This window comes from Bufo bufo, chromosome 1, assembly GCF_905171765.1.
Source record: "Bufo bufo chromosome 1, aBufBuf1.1, whole genome shotgun sequence".
Taxonomy (NCBI): Eukaryota; Metazoa; Chordata; class Amphibia; order Anura; family Bufonidae; genus Bufo; species Bufo bufo.
Window position 1 is genome coordinate 477754537 of NC_053389.1, and position 12889 is coordinate 477767425.

A 12889-nucleotide genomic window follows, 5' to 3' on the forward strand; every position below is an offset into this window, starting at 1 on the left:
CAAGCCATGTCTCAAGTATTCCCACTATGTTATATTTATCCTCAGACATTATTAAAGGGGTGAGTCAGAAGCAAGATGGGCCCATAGACTTTCTACTGAGTTCTCCTCCTGCAGCAAGAAGAGAGATTGTGTTATGCAAATACTTTACTCTCCTCATTTTACTAATTGAGGGGGGTCTCAGCCCCCACCGATCAATACTTTTGATATGTCTCTATGACATCTTAAAAGTTTTCTAAAAACTCAGTGACGCTTTTATTCCAGTTCGTCAGTTTTATGCAAATGCTTATAAGCACTACTGAGTACACAGAGACAGTGTAAAATATGTTACACAATTCCACTTCATTTGTTGGTTTCATTTCTTCATGAAACTGAGCACGTTCTCGTTCACGTTCGTATTTTGTATGATATTATTGGAAATTCCGCATAGGTTAATACACTTAAATGTAATCAGTTTATTTATATGTGGTTTTAGGCATATTAAGCTGCAATTTTATTTAATTTGCTTACTTGTAGCCCCTCTTCATTACAATATACACTGCTCAAAAAAATAAAGGGAACACTTAAACAACACAATGTAACTCCACGTCAATCACACTTCTGTGAAATAAAACTGTCCACTTAGGAAGCAACACTGAGTGACAATCAATTTCACATGCTGTTGTGCAAATGGGATAGACAACAGGTGGAAATTATAGGCAATTAGCAAGACACTCCCAATAAAGGAGTGGTTCTGCAGGTGGTGACCACAGATTACTTCTCAGTTCCTATGCTTCCTGGCTGATGTTTTGGTGACTTTTGAATGCTGGCGGTGCTTTCACTCTAGTGGTAGCATGAGACGGAGTCTACAACCCACACAAGTGGCTCAGGTAGAGCAGCTTATCCAGGATGGCACATCAATGCGAGCTGTGGCAAGAAGGTTTGCTGTCTCTGTCAGCGTAGTGTCCAGAGCATGGAGGCGCTACCAGGAGACAGGCCAGTACATCAGGAGACGTGGAGGAGGCCGTAGGAGGGCAACAACCCAGCAGCAGGACCGCTACCTCCGCTTTTGTGCAAGGAGGAACAGGAGGAGCACTGCCAGAGCCCTGCAAAATGACCTCCAGCAGGCCACAAATGTGCATGTGTCTGCTCAAACGGTCAGAAACAGACTCCATGAGGGTGATATGAGGGCCCGATGTCCACAGGTGGGGGTTGTGCTTACAGCCCAACACCGTGCAGGACGTTTGGCATTTGCCAGAGAACACCAAGATTGGCAAATTCGCCACTGGCGCACTGTGCTCTTCACAGATGAAAGCAGGTTCACACTGAGCACATGTGACAGACGTGACAGAGTCTGGAGACGCCGTGGAGAACGTTCTGCTGCCTGCAACATCCTCCAGCATGACCGGTTTGGCATTGGGTCAGTAATGGTGTGGGGTGGCATTTCTTTGGAGGGCCGCACAGCCCTCCATGTGCTCGCCAGAGGTAGCCTGACTGCCATTAGGTACCGAGATGAGATCCTCAGACCCCTTGTGAGACCATATGCTGGTGCGGTTGGCCCTGGGTTCCTCCTAATGCAAGACAATGCTAGACCTCATGTGGCTGGAGTGTGTCAGCAGTTCCTGCAAGACGAAGGCATTGATGCTATGGACTGGCCCGCCCGTTCCGGATCGTATTGCTCTGGCTGAGTCTAGACTACGTCTGTTATGCCAGGGTAAACAATCCGCAGAGATATACTGCTCAGAATTTCGGAGATGGGCAGCTGATACTGGTTGGAATGATGCTGCACTCCGAAGTCAATTTTGTCATGGTCTTTCAGAGGGATTGAAAGATGCATTTTCCTTTCATGAGAGGCCTATCTCCTTGGACTCTGCTATGTCTCAGGCCGTTCGTATTGACAGGCATCTTAGAGAGAGAGGAGAGATCTCTCCTTCCTGTCATACTCAGTCCCGGGACAGTGCAGCGGTCTCATTCTGTGCGCAGGGGTCTCAGTCGCTGTCAGCCCCTTCTGAGCAGGAGCCCATGCAGCTGGGGTTGATTGCCTCTGACAATAGAAGATTCAGCCCGCATGGGAGGGTTTGTTTTTGTTGTGGAGGTATAAATCATTTGGCAAATGTTTGTCCCTCTAGGAGATACAGGCAGTTTTCTGGGAGTAATAAAGAAACAAAAAGGAAAAAAACTTTTAAAAATGTTCCGTCTGTTACTATTGGCAGGGTTGAGGCGGAAATTGAAGGTTTTCCGTTTGCTTGTAGTTCCCGTTTTGTCCTGCCTGCTAGGGTGGCGCTAGAGAGCAAGAGCATTTTTTGTGAGATTTTTGTGGATAGTGGAGCAGCTGTCAATCTCATTGATAATCAATTTGCAATAACTCATGGTTTCCAGGTATGCACTTTGGGAAAGGATATTCCTGTTTTGCTTTGATTCCGCCACTTCAGAAATCATTAAAGGGCATAGTTCACAATATCCGTTTAATTGTGAGTGAGGCTCATGTTGAGGATGTGTCATGTTTCGTCCTTAGCGGTTTGCCTACTCCTCTAGTGTTGGGGCTACCCTAGCTCACTAAACATAACCCCACCATTGATTGGCAAGCTAGGCAAATAAATGGTTGGAGTGACTTTTGCAGAGAGAATTGCCTCACGACATCTGTTTCTGAGGTTTCTACTACGACTGTACCACCTTTCCTCTCTGAATTTTCGGATGTCTTCTCTGAGAGTGGAGTTCAGGATTTGCCCCCGCACAGGGAGTACGATTGCCTATTAATCTCATCCCAGGCGCCAAGCTGCCTAAATCTCGTTTATACAATCTTTCCCAACCTGAGAGGGTCGCTATGCGTGCTTATATCTCTGAGAGTCTGAGAAAAGGACACATACGATCCTCGAAGTCACCTGTTGCCGCTGGTTTTTTCTTTGTTAAGAAGAAAGATGGTTCTTTAAGACCTTGTCTGGATTTCAGGGAGCTGAACAGTATCACTATTCGTGACCCGTATCCGCTTCCTCTGATCCCGGACCTGTTTAACCAGGTTGTTGGGGCTAAAGTCTTTTCCAAATTAGACCTAAGAGGGGCATACAACTTGGTCAGGGTCAGAGAAGGAGACGAATGGAAGACGGCCTTCAATACCCCTGAGGGCCATTTTGAGAATTTGGTTATGCCTTTTGGTTTGATGAATGCCCCAGCCGTTTTTCAGCATTTCGTGAACAGCATTTTTTATCATTTGATGGGAAAATTTGTATTAGTGTATTTGGATGACATTTTGATTTTTTCTCCTGATTTCAAAACTCATAAGGAACACTTACGTCAGGTCTTGCTCATCCTGCGGGAGAATAAATTATACGCGAAACTGGAAAAATGTGTGTTTGCGGTTCCAGAGGTTCAATTTCTGGGGTTTCTTCTCTCTGCTTCTGGTTTTCGCATGGACCCCGAGAAGGTCCGCGCTGTGCTTGAGTGGGAGCTTCCTGAGAATCAGAAGGCGCTGATGCGTTTTTTGGGCTTTGACAATTATTACAGGAAAATGGGTAAACTAGAATAATGGGCGAGCACACTGCATTTGTATCATCCAATACATAAAATTTAATTAAATCCAATAGATGAACACGTGATGAAAAATAAAATAGTCACACAATAAATTAAAATACAATAAAATATCTGAAAAACAATGGGCTTGGATTGATTACACTTCAATAGATACCGCGGATGAATAATTACACAGTATGGTGAAGTCCAATTGATAGTATGTAGACCAAGGTATCATATAAAAGTCCATTAATATGGTAAGATATCTTGCATTCTCCTATCCAGGAGATCTATGGTCACAAGTCTATTGCATGGATAATGCACCTGTAGTATGTGCTGATATTATGGCTCCAATATAAGGAGAGAGTATCCTCTTCCAGTCTCTGGCCGACTGCTTTAAGTGAACTCCTGTATAAGACCTTAGGTGCTGATTTATATGCACCAGTTAGCTGTATAATGTTGCAAAGTCCCGTAGCCACTGTGGGTATAGCAGCTAATAGATACAGTGCTTCTTACCTCCCTCGTGGTGGACGGGTTGTTTCCAGCGTGAGTCGGGCGACGCGGGGTACTGCCGGCGTCAAGCTTCGTTCAGCTGCAGCTGACTTACCCGATGTCTCACGAGATTTCCAAGCGGGATTTCGCCCAAGCACAGCGGGGAGGACACAGTAAGTCTCCGATATGTTCCTAGTTATTGAAGTCCTTCAATTCAATTTACAGCATGGCCATGCTTGTGGACGTGGAGGTGCTTTAATTACAGGTATGCGATCCGGTCCATACGCGTTTCGGGAACTCTCCTTCCCTTCATCAGTGGTGCCACCGATGAAGGGAAGGAGAGTTCCCGAAACGCGTATGGGCCGGATCGCATACCTGTAATTAAAGCACCTCCACGTCCACAAGCATGGCCATGCTGTAAATTGAATTGAAGGACTTCAATAACTAGGAACATATCGGAGACTTACTGTGTCCTCCCCGCTGTGCTTGGGCGAAATCCCGCTTGGAAATCTCGTGAGACATCGGGTAAGTCAGCTGCAGCTGAACGAAGCTTGACGCCGGCAGTACCCCGCGTCGCCCGACTCACGCTGGAAACAACCCGTCCACCACGAGGGAGGTAAGAAGCACTGTATCTATTAGCTGCTATACCCACAGTGGCTACGGGACTTTGCAACATTATACAGCTAACTGGTGCATATAAATCAGCACCTAAGGTCTTATACAGGAGTTCACTTAAAGCAGTCGGCCAGAGACTGGAAGAGGATACTCTCTCCTTATATTGGAGCCATAATATCAGCACATACTACAGGTGCATTATCCATGCAATAGACTTGTGACCATAGATCTCCTGGATAGGAGAATGCAAGATATCTTACCATATTAATGGACTTTTATATGATACCTTGGTCTACATACTATCAATTGGACTTCACCATACTGTGTAATTATTCATCCGCGGTATCTATTGAAGTGTAATCAATCCAAGCCCATTGTTTTTCAGATATTTTATTGTATTTTAATTTATTGTGTGACTATTTTATTTTTCATCACGTGTTCATCTATTGGATTTAATTAAATTTTATGTATTGGATGATACAAATGCAGTGTGCTCGCCCATTATTCTAGTTTACACATATTACCTTCTGAGGGTGGGTGTCCCTCACATTTGGGCTAGCAGCACCTGTTCCACATTTCCGCCTTGAGTGAGCCACCATCTCATTGCTTGTATATTCAATTATTACAGGAAGTTTATTTTGAATTATTCCTCTGTTGTTAAACCACTCACTGATATGACCAGAAAGGGGGTAGATTTTTCTTCCTGGTCGGTAGAGGCGCGTAAGGCCTTTTCTAATATCAAGGAGAGTTTTGCTTCCGCTCCCATCCTGGTACAACCTGATATTTCTTTACCCTTCATAGTTGAGGTTGATGCTTCAGAGGTAGGTGTGGGTGCGGTCTTGCCTCAGGGTTCCTCTCCTGCCAAATGGCGACCGTGTGCCTTTTTCTCGAAGAAACTCTCCTCCGCAGAGAGAAATTACGATGTGGGAGATAGGGAATTGTTGGCCGTTAAGTTGGCTTTTGAGGAATGGCGCCATTGGCTAGAGGGAGCCAGAAACCCTATTACCGTGTTTACTGACCATAAAAATCTGGCCTACTTGGAGTCAGCCAAGCGTCTGAACCCGAGACAGGCCAGATGGTCTTTGTTCTTTTCAAGGTTTAATTTTGTTGTCACGTTCCGCCCTGGGGTTAAGAATGTGAAGGCAGATGCCCTGTCACGTTGTTTTCCGGGAGGTGGGAATTATGAAGACCCGGGTCCCATTTTGGCTGAAGGGGTGGTGGTCTAAGCTCTTTTTCCTGAATTGGAGGCAGAGGTGCAGGCAGCCCAGTCGGAGGCTCCTGATCTTTGTCCTCCTGGGAGGTTGTTTGTGCCTCTCGCTTTGAGACACAAGATTTTTAAGGAACACCACGATACGGTCCTTGCTGGGCACCCGGGGGCAAGAGCCACACTGGATCTCATCGCTCGGAGATTCTGGTGGCCTGCGCTTCGTAAGTCGGTTGAGGGTTTTGTGGCAGCCTGCGAGACTTGCGCTCGTGCCAAAGTCCCTCATTCACGGCCATCAGGTCCTCTCCTTCCCTTACCCATTCCTTCCCGTCCTTGGACACATCTGTCCATGGACTTCATAACGGACCTGCCTCGTTCCTCGGGGAAGACTGTGATTCTGGTGGTGGTGGACCGTTTTAGCAAAATGGGGCATTTCATCCCTTTTCCTGGTTTGCCCAATGCTAAGACGCTGGCGCAGGCATTTATTGACCACATTGTCAAATTGCATGGGATTCCTTCAGACATAGTCTCTGATAGGGGCACGCAGTTTGTTTCCAGATTCTAGAAGGCTTTCTGTTCTCGCTTGGGGGTTCGGTTGTCATTCTCTTCTGCTTTCCACGCGCAGTCGAATGGCCAGACAGAGCGCGTCAATCAGAATCTGGAGACATATCTGCGCTGTTTTGTGGCGGAGAATCAGGAGGATTGGTATTCTTTTTTGTCCCTTGCTGAGTTTGCTTTAAATAACCGTCGTCAGGAGTCCTCTGATAAGTCACCATTTTTTGGTGCATATGGGTTTCATCCGCAGTTTGGGACTTTCTCGGGAGAGGGGTCTTCTGGTTTACCTGATGAGGACAGATTCTCCTCGTCTTTGTCATCTATTTGGCAAAAGATTCAGGATAATCTAAAGAGCATGAGTGAGAGATATAAGCGTGTGGCGGATAAGAGACGTATGCCTGGTCCGGACCTGAATGTTGGTGATCTGGTGTGGTTGTCTACCAAGAATATCAAATTGAAGGTTCCCTCCTGGAAGTTGGGTCCTAGGTTTATTGGGCCTTACAAGATCCTGTCTGTCATCAATCCTGTTGCCTACCGTCTTGATCTTCCTCAGACTTGGAAGATCCATAATGTTTTTCATAAGTCCTTATTGAAACCTTATGTTCAACCCATTGTACCCTCGCCTTTGCCTCCTCCTCCGATTATGGTTGATGGGAATCTTGAATTTCAGGTCTCTAGGATTGTGGATTCTCGTCTTGTCCGTGGTTCTCTCCAGTACCTTGTTCATTGGGAGGGTTATGGTCCTGAGGAGAGGATGTGGGTCCCAGTGACTGACATTAAGGCCACTCGTCTCATCAGGGCTTTCCATAGGTCCCATCCTGAGAAGGTGGGCTCTGAGTGTCCGGAGTCCACTCGTAGAGGGAGGGGTACTGTCACAACCAGACAGCTGAAAAGCTCTGACAGAAGCCTTTCAGAACCTCCTCCTTGAGTTTTCTTTGTTTTGGTTTTAAGTTCCTCATCTCATTAGCCTCTCTCAGCTGTCATGTGTTTGGACTGATTGCATCCCTTTAAATTCCTCCCCATAATGCAATAGTGTGAGGCTTATACAACTTCCTGGAGTGTGTGTGCATGCTGTTCCTATTGCCCAGTCTTCTACTAAGATAAGTGCTGTAGTTTTATTTGTGATTTTCTGTTTGCTGGATCTCAGTTGACCCTGACTCCCTCGTGTCTGTGTAGGGAGCCGGTGGTCGTGTCCCCTCACTATTGTAGGGTGTTCAGGTGGTAGATAGTAGAGGTACGTGGATATGCGACTATCCACCTTTGGGGTGTTCGCATAGGCTGAGCAGTCAGGGAGAGTGACAGGTCTCTTGCAGGGGTCTGCCTTTTGTTCCTTAGTTTTGGATCCAGTGAGTCATAGATTCTTTTGTATTGTCTTGTTTCCTGTACACCATCCATGACAGCATAGAGTTAAACTGTTGTTGCTGGGCAGGAGTCTTGACCAATCCTAGCTAGCCTCACACAGCCCAGAAGGTTTGACCAATTACAGCCAGCCTCACACACAGCTTGTGTAGGAAATTCCCCTAGCAGGAGCTGCTAGAATCATTACACCAGAGGAGAGAAGCTGAACAGACATTCACTCCACTAAGAGCTGTGTTTTATAGAAGCAGAGAGGCCAAAATAGGAATTTAAAAACAGTTCTATAATGTTCCTACTGTTAATATAGTGATTAGAACTGTATACTGAACCAGTTATATGTGTGTTTACTTACAGTTCCACCAATTGCATACTACAGAGTTCACAATCCAAATTCAAATTCCATATTGCAATTCAAATTGCATACAACCATACCAGATCATACTCAACTAATCTGCAAATAGTTACTGCTAACTGCATACTGCAAATTGCGACCAAATTCAGCAAGTGAACTATTAGTTAAACCTCAGATATACCTCTCAGAGAGATCAGAAAGTGCTTAAATAACCTAAAGTGAGAGTACAGATACTAAAGAGATAAATATATCTACCATTTTATGTTGAATGACAAGATTGAACAGTTGAACCACCATCTTATGCATACCGCCATTTTGTGATGTCTTTTTAACACGTGTTATGTACATGGACTATCTGCTGCAGAGGCGGCAGTGTTATATATGAAGAAAAGTTAAAGTTAATAAAGAAGTTATTTCAAGCATTTTGGTGTGCTCTTTAAACCTACTGTTTTCATAGAACAGCGGTAGAGGAATTACAGAATAATAGACAGTCTGGTTAGACAAAAAAAGTCAGAGATATCAGAATTCTTCTACTGCCACAGCACAAAAGGCTCTTCATAGTGCTGCACCTGCCACAGTGGAACTATTCCCCTCAGAGGGCGAAGTGATAGCGCTCCACAACTTGCACAGTAAAGAGAGCATCAGAGCAGCTGAGTGGGAGCATATACAGCCGCGTGGCAACTGTTCCCTGAGTGAGCAACAAAGACACCGCAGCGGAGCTACCATAGAGGCCATAGAACATGTGCATTAGTCAAACTGCAGCTGACTCTTAAAGTGGCAGAACGGCAAAGACAAAATAGTCAGAGAAAGAGCGCCAACACTCCTGCGATCTCTAGAGAGAGAAAGAGACGCATGGTGGAAGGCCAAAGTCCAGAGCTAGAGTGCCCGCACCGCTATCCACGGAGAGACCACGTACTGCAGCCAGCTACTTACCCGCCACTAGGCCCAAAGCCTCCAAGCAGCATATCCAAGCCAGCGCATCGCAAGTCTGCACAGAGCATCACAAGTCTACACAGAGCATCGCAAGTCTGCACAGAGCATCGCATCATATCAAGAAAATACACGTCTACTTTAAGACTGACATTTGTTCCTGCTCTTCAGAATAAGGTCAGAGCTTTCCTTTTATTACTTATAATTGCATATAGGCTTTGGCATAAAGAGATATTTTTGTGTTCAGGAATAAAAGACTTTAAAGTAAAACAAAGGACAGTTTGTAGTATATGGACTCTAAAGTATTTAAAGTGAAAGTCATTTATTGCCTGCATCTATTGCTATTGCATTTAAAGTGAAAGTCATTTTTTTCTGCATTTGTCAATATTGCATTTAAACTTAAAGGTCCTTTAATATTCGTATTGATTGTTATAGCATTTAAATTAAAATGTCTGAGCCTAGTATTACAATGCCACTGTTAGAGGATGCAAAGATAGATAGAGTAGAAGTTGAAGAGCAAGGGAACCTGTCTGAGGTAGAAGAGTCTGATGCAGCATTAGTCTTGCCTCAAACAAATATAGCCCAAGCAGATGAACTAAGACATTCAGCACGTGCCAGAAAACCGAACTCAAAGATGCTGGAAAATTTGGAGCAAGAAGCAGCATTAAAAGAGAAAAAGTTGGCCAGAATGTATAAGTGGAAATTATACATTAAAGACATTCGTAAAAAGCTAAAGCAAGAATGTATAAAAGGAAACTTGAGTTATATGGTAGAGACTAGGGTTGAGCGAACCCGAACTGTAAAGTTTGGGTTCGTACCGAACTTTATGAGTTTTGGACCCCGGACCGAACCCGAACTTTTCAGTAAAAGTTCTGGTTCGGTGTTCGGCGAGTAAATGGTGCTTTTTGAAAGGCTGCAGAGCAGCCAATCAACAAGCGTTTAACTCTTGTGCCCTTAGAAGCCATCACAGCCATGCCTACTAATGGCATGGCTGTGATTGGCCAGTGCAGCATGTGACCCAGGCTCTATATAAGCTGAAGTCACGTAGTGCTGCACGTCACTCTGCTCTTATTAGTGTAGGGATAGGATGCTGCTGCTGTGAGGGAGAGAATAGGAAAGAATCAGTTATCAGAAGTGCTTGTTAACTCAGCGATCTACAGCGATTTTTTTTTGTGGGTGCAGTGCACAATTTTTTTACCCTGCTCTGAGCCCAGTGACACAGAAAAATAACTTTTATCCATCTGTTAGTTAGGTGGGCATCGGCGGACATTTTTTGCAAGTTCAGTGCACCAGCAAAGCATGTTTGCATTTGTGACAGTGAAATATAAGCTTGAAATACTGCAGATATATTCTGGGTTTTAAAAAAGACACCCATTTTTTGCAAGACCCTACATCTGGGGCCTTTGCTTCATTTGTCACAGTGAAATACAAGCTTGAAATACTGCAATTATATTCTGGTTTTAAAAAAAACACCCATTTTTTGCAATACCCTACATCTGGTGCCTTTGCTGCATTTGTCACAGTGAAATGCAAGCTTGAAATACTGCAATTATATTCTGGGTTTAAAAAAACACCTATTTTTTTGCAATACCCTACATCTGGGGCCTTTGCTACATTTGTCACAGTGAAATACAAGCTTGAAATACTGCAATTATATCCTGGTTTAAAAAAAAAAACACCCATTTTTTGCAATACCCTACATCTGGGGCCTTTGCTACATTTGTCCCAGTGAAATACAATCTTGAAATACTGCAATTATATTCTTTTTTTTTTTAAAACACCCATTTTTTGCAAGACCCTACATCGGGGGCCTTTGCTGCATTTGTGACAGTGAAATACAAGCTTGAAATACTGAAATTATATTCTCGGTTTTAAAAAAACACCCATTTTTTGCAAGACCCTACATCTGGGACCTTTGCTGCATTTGTCATAGGGAAATACAAGCTTGAAATACTGCAATTATATTCTGGGTTTAAAAAAAACACAGATTTTTTGCAATACCCTACATCTGGGGCCTTTGCTGCATTTGTCACAGTGAAATACAAGCATTAGATAGTGCTGTTATATTCTGGTATTAAAAAAACACTTATTTTGGGCAAGATAATAAATTTGCGGCCTTTGCTGGATTTCTGACAGTCCAATACAAGCGTTAGATACTGCTGTTATATTCTGGTTTTAAAAAAAACACCCATTTTGGGCAAGATAATAAATTTGCGGCCTTTGCTTCATTTCTGACAGTCCAATACAAGCGTGATATACCGCTGTTATATTCTGGTATTTAAAAAAACACCCATTTTGGGCAAGATAATACATTTGTGCCCTTTGTTGCAATTATGACAGTCAAATACAAAGTTTAAATACTGCAGTTATATTCTTGGTTTAAAAACACCAATCTCCTTACATCTGGAGACTTTACTGCATTTGTCACAGTCAAATACTAGCGTTAGATATTGCTGTTATATTCTGGTTTTAAAAAAACACCCATTTTGGGCAAGAACCTACACCTGGGGCCTTTGCTGGATTTGTCACAGTGAAATACAAGCTTGAAATACTGCAAATATATTCTGGGTTTAAAAAAACACCCATGTTTTTTGCAATACTCTACATCTGGGGCCTTTGCTGCATTTGTCACAGTGAAATACAAGCGTTAGATACTGCTGTTATATTCTGGTATTAAAAAAACACCCATTTTGGGCAATACCCTACATCTGGGGCCTTTGCTGCATTTGTCACAGTCAAATACAAACGTTAGATACTGCTGTTATATTCTGGTTTTAAAAAAACATCCATTTTGGGCAAGACCCTACATCTGGGGCCTTTGCTGCATTTGTCACAGTCAAATACAACCAGTCAATACTGCAGTTACATTGTTGGTTGACAAATTACCATTTTTTGTGACCGTGAAGTAATTGTATAAAATTTGACCGTCACACTGTTGTGTAACCTCAATAAATTTTTCCTCTTTATGACACCGGCACTGCCTTACTCTCAGTGAACTTAATTGTTGACTATTGGTGGTTACATTGTTGCCTGACATAAACCATCTGTTAGTTTAGTGGGTGAACACAAAGAATGAGGAGAGCGTCAAATAAGGGACGTGGCCCCGGTCATGGTGCTGCTGGTGGAGCTCCTGTTGCGGGGAGAGGACGTGGTCGATCTGTGCCAGCTACACGCACAAGTGAAACACCTTCCTCATGTGCGAGTAGGCGACAGAACCTTCAGCGTTATTTGGTAGGGCCGAATGCGGCTCTACGAATGGTGAGGCCAGAACAAGTACAGGCAATAGTAGATTGGGTGGCTGACAGTGCCTCCAGTTCCTTCACATTGTCTCCCACCCAGTCTCCTGCTAAAAGATCAAAGTTGGCACCTGCAGCCCATGTCCATCAGTCTTTCACCTCACCCCCTTGCAAATCAGCCAAGCAGTCTGAGCCCCTCAGTCATAAAGCAGTCTCTTCTGCTTTTTGATGACTCTGCTAGCAGGGTTTCCCAGGGACATCCACATAGCCCTGCCCCAGAAATGGAAGATATTGAGTACACCGATGCCCAACCACTTATGTTTCAGGATGAGTACATGGGAGGACCATCGCAGCACGTCTCGGATGATGACAAAACACAGGTGCCAACAGCTGTGGATTTCTGCAATGTGCAGACCGACAAGGAGGGCAGGGGTGAAGGCTGGGTGGAAGATGAAGTGGAGGACGATGAGGTCCTCGACCCCACATTGAATCAAGGTCATGCGAGTGACCTGTGTAGTTCGGAGGAAGAGGCGGTGGTCGCACAGAGCCACCAGCACAGCAGAAGAGGGAGCAGGGTGCAAAAGCGGAGCGGCCTGCTACTGCCCACCGAACCAAGGGACAGAGCACACCAAAGCCAGCTCCAAGGAGTTCCCTGGCGTGGCAGTT